This window comes from Chionomys nivalis, chromosome 14, assembly GCF_950005125.1.
Source record: "Chionomys nivalis chromosome 14, mChiNiv1.1, whole genome shotgun sequence".
Taxonomy (NCBI): domain Eukaryota; kingdom Metazoa; phylum Chordata; class Mammalia; order Rodentia; family Cricetidae; genus Chionomys; species Chionomys nivalis.
The window spans coordinates 59,901,742-59,916,114 of record NC_080099.1 but is presented as its reverse complement, the minus strand read 5'-3'; positions in this window follow the sequence as shown (position 1 = coordinate 59,916,114).

Below are 14,373 nucleotides of genomic sequence, written 5' to 3'. Positions count from 1 at the left end.
CCCATCTCAACTAATAGACCTCTACCGCTGTTAGAGAGAGACCCATCTCAACTAATAGACCTCTACCACTGTTAGGGACTCGCGAACACCTTTGTCTCTGAAGGAGAGAAACAGCTAGAAAGGGGCCATTTTGTTATAATTCAGGCTTGAGCTAGTGTTTTGCTCAAATATACTTTATCTGTGAAATCCAGTTAGAATGGATTCGGTTGCCTGGAAGAAGAAAGGCCGTAAACATGGCAGCTTGAGGCACCGTTCAGTGGCAGCGTATGATACGGTTGTTCTGTGGAAAACTCAGCTAATTATGCTGACATAAAACACCACAAATTTTGGACCACAGATGTCTCATTCTCATTCCTTTTAAAGCAAGATGTGCTGTTCTTTCAGGGTTAAGGTAATTTCTCCATATGCGCCAATCTTCTTTTCCTGCCCCTTGTATCAACCAGATGTCGTAGCTTTCTCCCCTCTACTTCAGTTTGTCCCGTGTTCTTGCTATTTTGATCCCCCAACCATGCATGTCTCATGCTTCCTCCAGGTAGCCTTTCCTTCGCTTTGATGCTTCATCTTAGCATCTCCTTCAGTTGTCATTTCTCCTCCAGTCGTATCAATGGTCCACATACCTGTGTCTGTTTCATTTCCAGTTAGGGATTCTCTTTGGTGACATTGCTACTGAAGCTGCTCAGCTGCCATTAGGGATGGATTACCTACTTTCTCATTGCTGTGACCAAATACCACACAAGAAGCAGGATTCTTAAGGGGGAAAGGGCTTAGTTTGGCTTACAGTTGGAAGGGGCTAATCCACCATGATAGGAAAGGCATGACGTAGGTGTGTGAGGTAGCTGATTATGTATTCACCATCAGGAAGTAGAGAGAAGAGAAGAAGTGAGACCAGTCTACCAAACCTCTAGATCCACAGTAGTGACCTACTTCCTCCAGCAAGGCTCGGGCTCCTAAAAGTGATAACCTTCTAAAATAGTGTCCTCAGCTGGGGACCAAGTGTTCAAATACATAGCCAATGGGAGACATTTTATATTTAAACCAGAACAGCGATCTTGTCACAAAATCCACCATCATCTAGTAACCTCCAATCCAGTAAATTTCTCCAAAGTATCTTGTTATTGATCTTTTGTCAGAAATACGACCAACGTTTATATCTAGAAATACCCCACAGTCAGACACAGTTACAAAGTGAATACATATTGAGTGGTGATGTGGACCAAAGCGATCCTCAGAGGAAGTGGAGATGAGATAAAAACAGACTAGGTCTTTGGACCTGGGGGAAACTTTGATTAATTTAAGGATAACCCAATGAATATGGTGGCATAACAGTACCCCTGTGAAAAGGGTTACCAGACAGCCCTTCCCAGAGGAGACATGATCCCAGGAAGCTCAGGTGTGTTCTAGTGCACGTGGCTTGGAGAAAAAGAACAAGTTTCCATTGCCTGTGGCAGGAGAAAGTGTAAGGAATGTAAGGGCCTGAGGAAAGACCTGCTGGTCAGAGTGAAGGGCGCCAGAGTGGATTAGGAGGGGTTTCGAAAGGAGCTGTGCTTCAGGGCATTGTGAACCCCACTAAGCAGCAATGGAGACATATGAAGAACTCTAGGTGTATAGATACCTGTCTTAGCCAGGTTTTCCGTTGCTGTGAAGAGACGTCATGGCCACAGCAACTGCTATAAAGGAAAGCATTTCATTTGAGATGATTTACAGTCCAGATGTTTAGTCCATTATTATCCTGGTGGGGAGCATTAAAGAGTTCAGGCAGATGTGGTGCTGGAGAGGGGTGAAGAGTTCTACATCTTGATCCAAGGGCAACAAGAAGAGAGGGTCAGCCACTGGGACTGCCTTGAATTTCCCAATCCCCACCGCCTGCCCCAGGGACACACTTCCTCCAACAAGGCCCCAGTACCCCGACAAAGTCACGCCTCTTTTTTACTTACTTATTTTACTTTCTTATTTATTCTTTGTGTCTTTAACATCACGCATCTCCTTCACCCCCATTTCCCTGTTCCTTCATATCCACCCTCTGCTCTTGCAACCCCCTTCCGCAAAATAAAATTAAATAAAATTCAAGAGGAAAACAAAGAAAAAGACGAATAAAAAAGTGAAAAAAATAGGGAAGGAAAAATCAGTCTCATTATGGAAGCTGTAGTGTGACCCAGTGAGTCACGCAGTAAATACTTTTATCCACATATCCATACTTGTAAGTGTTCATTGCACAGTCATTGGTCTGGTCTGAGAACTCTGGTTTCTGCTACAGTATCGATGCTGGGTTCTCACCGTGACTCTCTTGGTTATCCTGCTCTTGCCCTGTGTTGTGGAGATCCTGCAGCTTTGGGTCTGCAGCACTGGTCCCTTCATGTGCTCCAGCAGATCACAGATGGGGCAGATGTTGGGGTGGGCCAACACATACCCTGGTTTTGGGCCTGGGTAGTTGCAGGGTTGGTCAGCCCGCCAGCTCTCCCTTGTCCTCACTACCAGGGTGAATTCTCATTTTTGTCTTGGCTAGTTCATGCCTTTCAGCAAAGAGCAAGAGGCGTGGCCAGTTCTCCTCCTTCCACTTCCTCAGGGTTAGTTTTCCCACACCTACACCTTCAGGGCCAGCTCTACTGTGTTGCTAAGCATGGTATAGTGGCCACTTTCCTGAGTGTTGCAGCTGATGAGGGGCAGCGTCAGCTCTTCCTCGCTTATGATCTCAGGGCCAGCTCTCCCAGATGCCTTAAGCATTGATGGGAGGCAGGGGTGAAAGTGGGTGATGGGTGGGGAGGAGGACATCTCTCCTCTGCCCATGCCACCATATGACAGACAGATGGGTGATGGGGACAGCTCACAACTTCGGGGTTGGCTCACCAACATCTGCCAGTGGGGTTGGTTCTGTTGTGCAGCTCACTCACGGTGCAGGGCCTGCTCTCCCAAGTGTTGCAGCTGGTGGTGGGCTGGGGCAGCTCTCCCACTCTCATGATCCAGGGCCACAAGGCCAAGCCTTTTAATGCCACTCTCTGAGCATCAAGCACATGAGTCTATAGGGGCCATTCTTATCCTAACATCACAATGACCGAGTAGCATAGGAGGCTAGATGGGAGCAGAAAGAAAGTAATGGTAAAGGGCTAAACTACACTTGAACTAGCAGTGCTTAGTGTCAAGGGCGGTGGAGAAATATTCTTTTTCCTTCTATTTCTGATAAACACCTTCCCACAGTCTACACACGACATTGTCACTTGGCTTTTGTGCACAGCACTTAAGCTGTGGCCACCCCCTTCTTCACACTCCTGCCATTTTTGCCTCATTTGCTTTGCTTACCTCATTTAGTCACCCTGTCTTTATCTCTCAGTGTATGTATCATAGAACATTCACAAAACCTCAGGCTCTTATGAACAGCGTCTGACATCAGCATGTCAATTTAGGGTTCATGGAAACCGTCTCGAGACGTTATTAAAATGGATCTTCTGATTCTTTAGCTATAAAGTGGGTCCTGAAGTGATTCATTGCTAATGATGCCCAGATGTTACCAATGCCACTGTCCTGCTGGGACTACTGCCATAGGAAGGACTTTATTCCACTTTTTACCTTGACTCGTTGTGTCTGGCGCTTTACAGGATTTTGACAAGTATTTCTTGAATAAATACCCTTGTCTGTTTTTCAAAACAATCTGCTGCTATTTTCCATTTTCCACCCAAATCTCTAAGTGTCATCTTAATGGCCCATGGCCTCTGCTCAGATAATTGCTTCCTGTCACTTTAGCATTGTGGTTGCCAAAATTCCCAGGAAACAACCGTAAGGGAGTAAAGATTTACTTAGGCTCACAGCTGCAGGAGATGTTCAACCTGCCTTGGTGGGGACACACGGAGGAGTTCACGACCAGTGGGAGTGTGTGACGGAACCTCTTCACATCCCAGTGGGCAAGGAAACAGAGAGCTCAGGCCAGAACCGTGGGTGGTGTAACCTTTCAAGCCTACTCCCAGTGACCGACTTCTATCACCTGGCTCCCAACTCCACAGCCTTCGACAGAGCCATGATCTGGGGCCAGAGCACTGAAAATAGGAGCCCATGGGGGATGTTTCAGATTCAAAGCACAAGACTATGCCACTCTTACCTGGAAAATTCACCTTCTTCTCATTCTGAAACTAAACACTACCTCTGTACTGCACCCTTAAACCCATCTTCAACTCTTTGTCTAGAGAAGCTATTTCCTTACTCCTTATGTAATTTTCTTTTCCATAAACAAGACTGGCATATTATAGTTATTTTTTTTGAGACAGGGCCTCACATACCTAGGCTGGCCTTAAATCAACTGTGCAGCTGAGGATGACCTTGTCCTCTTGCCTCTACCTCCAGAATGCTGAGGTTAAAGATGTGTGGCCCTATGCCCACTTTATACAGTTGGTAGATGGAATCCAGGGCTCTGTTGCATGCTAAGCAAACACTCTTCCAACTAAGATAAATCCAAGTCCCCTGAATAATTGATTTTCTAATTATTTTATGTGCACTAATATCTACTAAGTTTTCATGGAACAAACACATCAGGGAAAGTAGACAGAGCCTCAGTTTTCCCTCTTAACTGCTCAGATCTGGGTTCACTCAGGAGAACTTGTAACTATTGGATGAGCCGTCTAGCAACTAGATACACCAATGGTGACCAGGAAATTCCCTTAGAGAAGACGGCGCAGTTTATCAGGAATGTGGAAGATTTGGTTTCTGATGTTTGAATGTGAAGATAGAGCAAGCATGATTTGTGCTTTCTGTCACTTGTTCTTCCTACTCAGGAGATAGCATCACCCTGAGTCAACCCAACACCTGTTCTTGTGAAATTACTCCTTATGGCTCTAAGGCAGATACCCAGGGCATGAGTCATTCAGCCTTTCAATCCACAGTCCTCTCACCTGAGAGGGAGGGAAACAGACTTTGTTCCTTGGAATATTTGAAACTTAGACTTGATTGGCATCGTGAGGTGTTGTTTGGTAAGATGAACAGTGAGCTTCTTCCTTCCTTCCTTCCTTCCTTCCTTCCTTCCTTCCTTCCTTCCTTCCTTCCTTCCTTCCTTCCTCCCTCCCTCCCTCCCTCCCTCCCTCCCTCCCTCCCTCCCTCCCTCCCTCCCTCCCTCCCTCTCTTCCTTCATTCCTCCCTCTCTCTGTTGTACCCTAGTGTCCAATCACCGAGGAGGAGGAGTCGCCCCAAGAGACCATCTCTCAACACAGCTGATGTAAAAGCATGAGGATTTTATTAATTTTGTCATGACAGGGTCTTCCAGCAGTCGGGAGGCTAGAAGACCCTGAATGTCTGGTACAGGCTATTTTAAAAGGGAAAAGCCACAGAAGGAAGGGGTGTCTGAGGGTTGTTCTTTAACTATTATGATTGGCTTATTTAAAAAGGCTATTACCAATAATTGGCTGGAGAGTGGTTGCCAGATCAGATGAGGTAAAGGGAAACTTCTGAGGGTCACTTTGCCCCTTCCCAGGGACTAAGTCAAAACATCAGTAACTGAGTCAACACCTAAGGGTTATCTTGCCCCTATTCAGGGAGATGGAAAGTTCCCAACATCTCAGTACGTGCATGCATAGCTGTTATGTCCTTGGTTCCCAGGGGAGGTGGGGAAGTACTTAGAGTTGTCAGAAATGGCTTCAGAATTGTCTTAAAGTTCTACATCTCCCTTGCCTCCTTTTCCTTCTGTGATGCCAAGGATGAAACCTCATGCCTCATACATCCTCAAAAGTGCTCTACACTAATCTGATACCCCACCCCCGCCCTCTTCAACTCTTTTTACATTAATTTCAGTGTAGATTTTTTGAAGGTACCCCTCCCCAGAAGGTGGCTACTATTTCAGAGCTAGTGAGATGAACACAGTGGGCTCTCTTTCTTTACCTACCATCTTTCTCTTCCAGATCTCTTTTCGACACTCACAGACAAACAACCAAATGAAGCTGGAGTCTTGATGAACTCAGTCTTGGAAAACAACAGAGTGGAGTTTGAAACACAGAAACAAACTAACATGGCAGATAGGAGTTTAGGAGGTTGGATGGCTGGGGGAGTGATTTGCCTGCCAGAGCCCTTAACACAGTTTCTTCTGAGAGGGAAGTTTAGGGTTCTAGGCAAATCAGAGCTCTCTCTCTCTCTCTCTCTCTCTCTCTCCCCTTGTCCTCTTCCAACTTGCTTTAGTTTTGACAGCCATTTAGTAACTCACGACACAGATCTTCACCCTCCTGGTCACAGGTTTGTTTGTGTTGCGTGATGGGGCACCCCTCTTGCCTGCCTTCCCACCCACAGTTTCCTGCCCTGCTTCTTGGCTTGGCTCATAGGTGATCTCAGCCTGGCAGGCTTCCTACCCACACTCCCCATCTCCCACAGCCTGGTTCTGCCCTTCACCAGGGTCTCATGAGCCCACAGAGCGTTTAGCAATGAAGGTGACAGGTGCTGTTCTGTGAATGACACAAGAGCTCCCCTCCATATGACAGGAGAAACTATTGTTTCATAGGACCTGGGCATCTTTGAACACACTGACAACATGCTACCATCACCTAGTGGTGAGATTTTTGTCTTAACTTTGACCCAGTCTCAAGAGTGTTTGTTGTAAGGACACACACATCTTTCCCACTGTCTGTTGACTGACCTCTTTCTCATTCCATTTCCAAGATCTCTGCTCACCCCTTGCAAGTGTTTCTGTGAGCCTTTTACCAACTTTCTCCAAACTTGGAGGACTTTCAAAGTCTAGCTTCCATTGAGGCAAATATATAAATAAAAAGCTTTTTATTCTATCACTATGCTATTCTATCACTACGGCTTTAGCATCACGGCATGAAGTACTGAACAATGAAGACGCAACCATCCATTTATGGTCCTATTGCAATCTTCTCTGTATAATTAGTATCTCTTATTTGAGGGAAGTCATATCATTTGCGATTTCGTGCAGCTTTCTTTAGTTCCCTGACGACTTCAAGGTAGTTTGTACGCTAGTTCACCTGTTGCTTATAATCAGCGTTTATTCGATAACTAGGCCTCGAGCTCTTTGCATGCCCCCTTCACTACTCATCCTCTCTAAGGGTGAGGGAAGCATCCTTCTTAAAGCTCTTTTGCATAATAAGCTGCCTCTCCCTTCCCCCTGTATCCCTGTTTCGCACCAGAAGGAAATATTGCATCTGGCCCATTCTAAGGGCATGCTTGCAGGATGGCCTTGTTATAAAGCACAGAGACGGAGGCATATAAATCTAGCACATACCATAAAAAGAACTTGTCTCCCACTAAGCTCAGGGCACTCTGCTTGAGCTCTCTGTTCCGTCCTATTTATGGAAACGTGAGCTGTTGCTGACATTGAAAATGGCTTCACATAGTTTCTTATCTCTTCACGCAATTGTACAAAGCTGGAGCGAAAATGGGTCACACATTCACAGGGTTAATGTTTGCACAGGATCCTGCTCTTTGTCCTTGCTCTCGGGTAGCGCAGGCTATTGCTAATCTCGTACATCATGACAATAGCACCTCTTGAATTCCAATGCCCTGAAATACTTGCCATCGCTCATGGCGGGACAAAGGGGCAGAGAACACACAGAGACCAGTGCAAATCTATCACCCCTGCTGCCTGGCAATTCAATGTCATGCCCTCCAACGACGGGTCAATGGCTCGGGCCTCACCTGTGAAGGATGGCCCATCTGTCATCTGGCAGAGCTTTCCCCTGTCCTGGAACATCATGGATGAGTAAGCTCATCCTAAAATGCAGAGGGCAAGTGCTCTAATTGCCTTCTCACAACCCACACGGTCCATTGCACAATGTCCTTATTTATACAACCTCAGAGCCCGCCTCCTTTTCCCCTTAAGTTGCAAGTTTCAGTAGAACAATAGTTGCAAGGAATGAGGACGGCCCCAAGAACACAGTCGAACCTTTGTGTGTCATGATGTGGAGGTGCATTCTCTACGCTGGAGTAGAGAGAATGCCATCTTCATCCATCTCTCCTTCTTGCTTTGGAATCTTTTTTTTTTTTTTTTGAGGCAGGGTTTCCATGCAGCTCACACTGGCCTACTCACTATGTATGAATCCTGATCCTCCTGCCTTTACTTCCTATTTGCTAAGGTTACATGTGTTTGTCACCACATCTGGTATTATGGGGTACTGTTGCTCAAAGGGAGGTGCTAAGCCCTTTTTCTTTTTCAAAATTACATTTTGAACCTTGTGAGCCTAAGGAAATTTCTTCTTTTATTTTTGTTAGAAACAGGTTCTTAAAAAAAAATTAAATTTACTTAGCTGTTTGTGATGGGGAGTGTGCATGCCATGGTGCACATTTGGAAGTCAGAGGACAGCTTGTAGGGTCTTCCCTTCATCCTGTGGGGCTTGGGGATCGAACTCAGGTCATCAGGCTTGGTGGGAAGCACCTTTACTTGCTGAGCGACAGCGCCTGCATAGAGATGAGCTTGGTAGAAAATGTTATCAAGGCAATGACCTGCTGTGTAGATAAGAGTGCAGCCATCCACCTGGTCTGCCCTTCCCCACTGTTGGAGGTGGAGGGTCTGTGCATGTGGGGTGCACACTATACCGCTAGCATACACTCCCAGTCTTCGGTCTTCTTTTCCTTATACTGCAATGAAAATCAGGGTACTTAAATTTTCTAACCTTTTCTTTCCTTTCTTGTCTCCAAATGGGGATAATAGCATCCATCTCAAAGTTTCATGAAGGGACCTATGATGATGTCATAGGAAGCAGAAGCCACAGAGACCATGAATTGGGATGTTAGGCAAATACTTAACATTTCAGGAGTGGAGGCTTTTCCATCAGATAGTGATAGCTTCCTATTAAAATAGTTTTTGTTGCCAGGCGGGGGTGGCGCACGCCTTTAATCCCAGCACTTGGGAGGCAGAGGCAGGTGAATCTCTGTGAGTTCGAGACCAGCCTGGTCTACAAGAGCTAGTTCCAGGACAGGCTCCAAAGCCACAGAGAAACCCTGTCTCGAAACCCCCCCCCAAAAAAAAAGTTTTTGTTTAAGGATTAAAATGATGTGTGTCTTTAAGTGATTTGTTATATCATGGTTGACCAACAATCATTAGCTTTCTTTCTTTTTTTTTTTAAATATTTATTTATTCATTATGTATACAATATTCTGTCTGTCTTATGTCTGCAGGCCAGAAGAGGGCACCAGACCCCATTAGAGATGGTTGTGAGCCACCATGTGGTTGCTGGGAATTGAACTCAGGACCTTTGGAAGAGCAGGCAATGCTCTTAACCTCTGAGCCATCTCTCCAGCCCCAATCATTAGCTTTCTTAAGTTAAATTGTTAGAGACAACATGTAAGACTCAAAGTACAAGCTGGGATAGAAATAGAATTGAAATCAGACTGCATAATTTAAGAACATCATGGCCTTTCCGTATGCAGATTAGACAACTTTTTGTTTCTGTCTTATTTGTATTTTGACACAGACATTTCTCTGTGAGTTTCAGTCCATGTGCACAGCTCCATTGGTATGTCTATAGACCCTTCTTCTACCCAAAACTCCCATCCTTCTCCCAGCACCTCCGCATCCCTGAAAGCCAGTTTAGTTTCTCTTTGCCCCTTTCCTTACTTCCTTTCCCCCTCTCCAGTTCTCTATTTCACTCTATTTCTGAAACATTGACGCACGGAAGAAAAACAGGCATGGTGGTGCACACTGAAGGTTCTGGTGCTGGAGAGGTAGAGGCAGGTGGAGAGGTGGATCTGTGGGGCTTGCTGCAGCCGGTCTAGCCCCACTGGTGAGCTCCATATTCAAAGAGAGACCTTACCTCAAAACACAGGGTGAACAGTGCACCTCTTAGTGGGGCGCCAATACTGACCTCTAACCTCCACGTGCACACACTTGCACACACCCTTGTCCACACCTATACTTCCCATGAACATATGCACACAATAGCTGCTCAGTCTCACCCATGGTCAAATTGCAGAAAGTATCTCATACAATGAATGAATTATCCTTTTCCCTAAACCCCTATGGGCAGTGTTCCATAAGTCACTTGTCTAACTGTCTAGACTTCAGAAAATGCATATGCAAACACATATTTGAACATTTCCTGTCTAGATAATGAGAGCATTTTAGAGATAATGATCTGCAGCTCGTGACTCGCCTTCATCACACACTGCTCTCCATCCCAGGGCTACAGTGCTACTTCGTTCTCATTCTACAGATGGGCCATCATTTATTTAACCGTTTTGAAGGGACATTTGGGTTAGCCATTTCTTTATGTCATATTACATCACACAGCAGTTGACATTCTTCTGGATGTTTTTGTCCTGTGAGAAGCCCCCCAGAAGCATGATGGCCCATTCAGAGGTTATGACGACTTTTGCTTTGTTGGACAGCTGCATATCGCTCTCTGTAAAGGCCCCAGCATCCTTGTGGGTGGGATGAAAGTGCCCATTCCCCACACTTTCTTCTTAAAAGAGGATTGCTGAGCCTCACAAAAGGCTCTCAAGGGACAATGCTTTTCTCTGTGATGCATCAAGCAAAGTGATGGCCAGGAAAAGCGGGGCCAGGGGTGTATGTTGAAGATGAAGTTTAACAGGAAGAATGTGTGGCTTCTATTGTACTCCGGGTCCAATCCCAATCAGCTGGGTGTGGTGATGTATGCTAGCACTTCCAACACTTGGGAGGTGGAGACGGGGGATCAGAAGCTCAGGACCACCATGAGCTGCTTAGAGTTTGAGACTGACCTGGGCTATATGAGACCCTGGTTAAAAACAAACAAACAGATAAGGAAATTGAAAGCTAGGAAGGAAATATAAGCAGCTCTGCTGGGCCTCTGTGCTTTGCATCACTGGCTTACAGGTAGGGGTAGAAAACACAAGGGCAGCGTGGGGAGGCTGGACCACCTCGCTAAGCTTTTTGGACTGTACTCTGGCTGATCTGAAGCCAGGGTGTCATCTCCGTCATGCTCCTGTTAGAGACACCTGAGTTGTCTGGTATCAAAGGTTCAAGCCTTTCTTTAATGGGGTTGGAGGTGGAAGAGGTGAGAGTCCAATACGCAGTGCCCTGACTGCTCAGCGCGGAGTCAGAGTAAGAGAGGGAGAGCCAGCAGGAGCCCAGCAGCCCTCAGCAGCTGCTTCCTGGCAACCACCGAGTGCCTTCTTTGTGCTTTCAGGGTGGAATTAAGTACTGAGTTTCGGGTGACTTAGTTCATTTTTTCCCTCTCATTTCAATTGCAGGCATCCTCAAGTTGAGGACCAAGTCCAACTCATTCGCTGCTGTCTGGGTAGTCCAGAGAGAGGGCCAAGGGCACACTTAGTAAGGACTGTCTGTTTTCTTGTCCATCGTCCGTGACAGCGTAGAAACTGCCATGTCAATGATACCCTTTCTGTCACTCAGTAGACTGTGCTTCTATGGTAGTTTTAGACTCAGTAATATGGAGAGCGAAGTGCAGAATTCCATAAGCCTACTCGGTACATACAGCCCCGCATTCTCCTCACCTTGATTGGTCCATTTGATGCCGTCCTCAAACCCACACTAACACATCATTACTTAGGGTCTACAGTGAATATCAAGGTCCATTCTTGGGACTGTAGATTTTCTGTTGTGCACAACAGAAAGCTTAGCTAGATGCAAGAATGCTAAGATCGCATGATCTAGAGTAGGCCAGACCTGATACTATGTCACCATTCCAGAGATAACAGAAAGGCCAGGAGTGTGGCTCAGTGGTAGAACACTTGCTTAAACACATGCACCAGGCCCTGGGTTTGATTCCCCAGCGCTTCCCCTCCCCAAGAGAAGAGCGCAGGGGAACAGCAGGACAAGCCTGCAGGAGCCTGGGGAACTCTAAGGGAGGCGATTTCCATCAGAATCCAGTGCTGGCGGGCTTAGGAATCTCAGGAAGGATTTTCTGCCTTAGCTTGGATGGAATTATGAGTGACACGCAGAGGCTGGGATCTTGTGACTGCTGTGTTGGCTGAAGTGGACCCTGAGCCTGCTAGTAAGGTGGGTTAATCCTTCAGCAGGTGAGGGTAGGCAGCTTTCCCCAAAGTTTGCCAAGCTCTAAGGTTAAGCATAGTCCATACACTACCAGACTTCCGCCATCATAGGAATGAATCACAATTAGCGTGAGGAAATTAAAATCAAGGTTAGACCAAGTGAGGAAATAATTCAAAACAGTTTAAGGGAATCAGCAAGTCTATGATGTGTGCCTAAGTAGTTCTTTCCTATTAAATCTCCTTCCGATGATTTTAGTATTGTTAATATTCGCACGTGGGGTGGTTCGTGTTCCATCTGTAGAGATGGTCATTTTTGTGGGGTTGTAATACTGCAGACACGAGCATTCTGGGTCCAGAACTTAAGAGTACCGCCTAAGGAGTTAATCGTCATCGTGGGGGTGAGGAACTCCTATTCTGAATCCCCCTAATGCGTTACATCACCATCGCCCAGTGGCCCTAGGTGGCGTGGAGGGTCTGAAACCCCAAAGAAGAGTGTGTCTTCTGAGGGGCTTCCACTTGAAACGTGATTTAGGTACAATACAGCTCAAGAGAAGGGGGTCTCCTCTCTCTCTGTTGAGCATCGCTCCACCGCCAGGGGTCTCCCTCTCCCAGATGCGCAGACAAGGAAATTACCATTTTACAGATGAGAAAATGGAGGTGCAGCAAGGTTAAGTGACTTTCCCATGGTTTCAGGAAGTATGAACATCAACACAGACCTTGGCTGCATCAGGTCCATGAGCCCAGACATGGGCTCTGGCAACAGACCAGGACCAGACATCACCATGGCCCCCTGGGTATCAATGAATGAAGCCACCCACGTCAGCCTGTCCTCACTGCTTTCAACTCTTTAGGTATACCTCTGTCCTCAAGACATGAGTCATTCTCTCTCTCTCTCTCTCTCTCTCTCTCTCTCTCTCTCTCTCTCTCTCTCTCTCTCTTTCTCTCTCTCTCTCCATCATATATTTTGTTTACCATAATAGTGCCCATCTGCCTGGGGCTGTGTGGTCTTATTGCCCCTCTCCATCGATTGTGGTACCGGGCAGAACCCTGTTTCCAAAAATCATAATGGTGTCTGACGGCTTGGCGCCAGATGGGCTGAGAAGACTTGTGGGTGAAATTCTTCCCACCCCAAGTTCAGAGACTTGGGATGGAGCTGTGCTTGTTCCTCGGGGACTAGAAACACCGGGTGACTTGTGGATGAAACTCTTCCTGCCCCGTGTCATCCATGATTTTTAATTCCTTTTGCTTACCATTAAGGCTCTGATAATAGCCCACTTTCTCCTGATGACCCTGCCTACCCCACCCGTGGTTTAACTCACCTGCTAGTTGAATGATTACCAGGCTTCCCTCTCCTGTTGCAGACTCCCCCAGTCTCTCCCCCAAGCCCTGCCACCTAGACTTTTCACATCTGCCAGGGAATATGTCTAAAATGCAAAGCAGATGCTTACTCCTATTTGAAAATCCAACTGCCTCATCCTCCAATAGATAGTCTGGACAACTGAGGGTTAAAAACCAAAATCCTCTACTAGAACAACTCCATCACTTGATAGGATCATGATACCAGATGTTACTAAACTGCTGTGAGCGTGTCCTCTCTGTAAGATGTGTGTGTGGGGGCGACTGTAGTATTGTTGCATCTGATTTTCACTAAGATTAAATATCTGTAGGTAGCATGTAATGGTCCCTGCACATATTTGTGTCTAGAATTGTTTGTTAACTAAGCAAAGCTTAAGTACAAACTGTGGAGGTTCTGCAGTGAGCTCTCTGTTCCATGCCTTCTTTTCCATTTGCCTCTAGTTCCTTTATGTGCACAGAATATACCTCCGGGCCTTGACATTGTAAGCAATAGGGTTCTTTTCACCATGGTCTCTTGAAGACTCCTACTTACGTGTAAAGTTTATCCTGGGGTTACCTCTTCTGTGAGATCTGTAGAGCAGGGCTTCTCTGTGCTTCTCTATACGGGCTTCTGACATTGTATCCCAACAGTGTTGTCTATAAAATTCATGCCTGAAATCCTTGTATGTATACACACACACACACACACACACACAGCAGAATAGAGCAAAACAATAGCAACTACATGACAACCCCTCCCCCCAAAATCTCATAATGTTTTGAGCAAGTCTATGATTTTATGTTAGGTTATATTCATAAATATTCTTGGCTGCATAAGACAGTAAGTGGGACAAATCTGAATTCATTGCCACATTTGATACACTGTTGCGACCTTAGTTTACAAATATGTCTGAACCTGAAGAAATGTTAGCCCTTGGAAGACAAGAACCTACATTGTTCCCATCATTTTTCCCAGGCTGTGAAAACCGTCTTTCACAGATATTTTCTGTGGATGTTCCCTGTTGTTGCTGTTTATCATATTGCAGTTAGAGGGATTAAAGAAGCTAGTCTAACCTCATTTGTTTGTTTTAACATGACGGTGAAGACAAGAGATAAGGAGCCTTGCTAGAG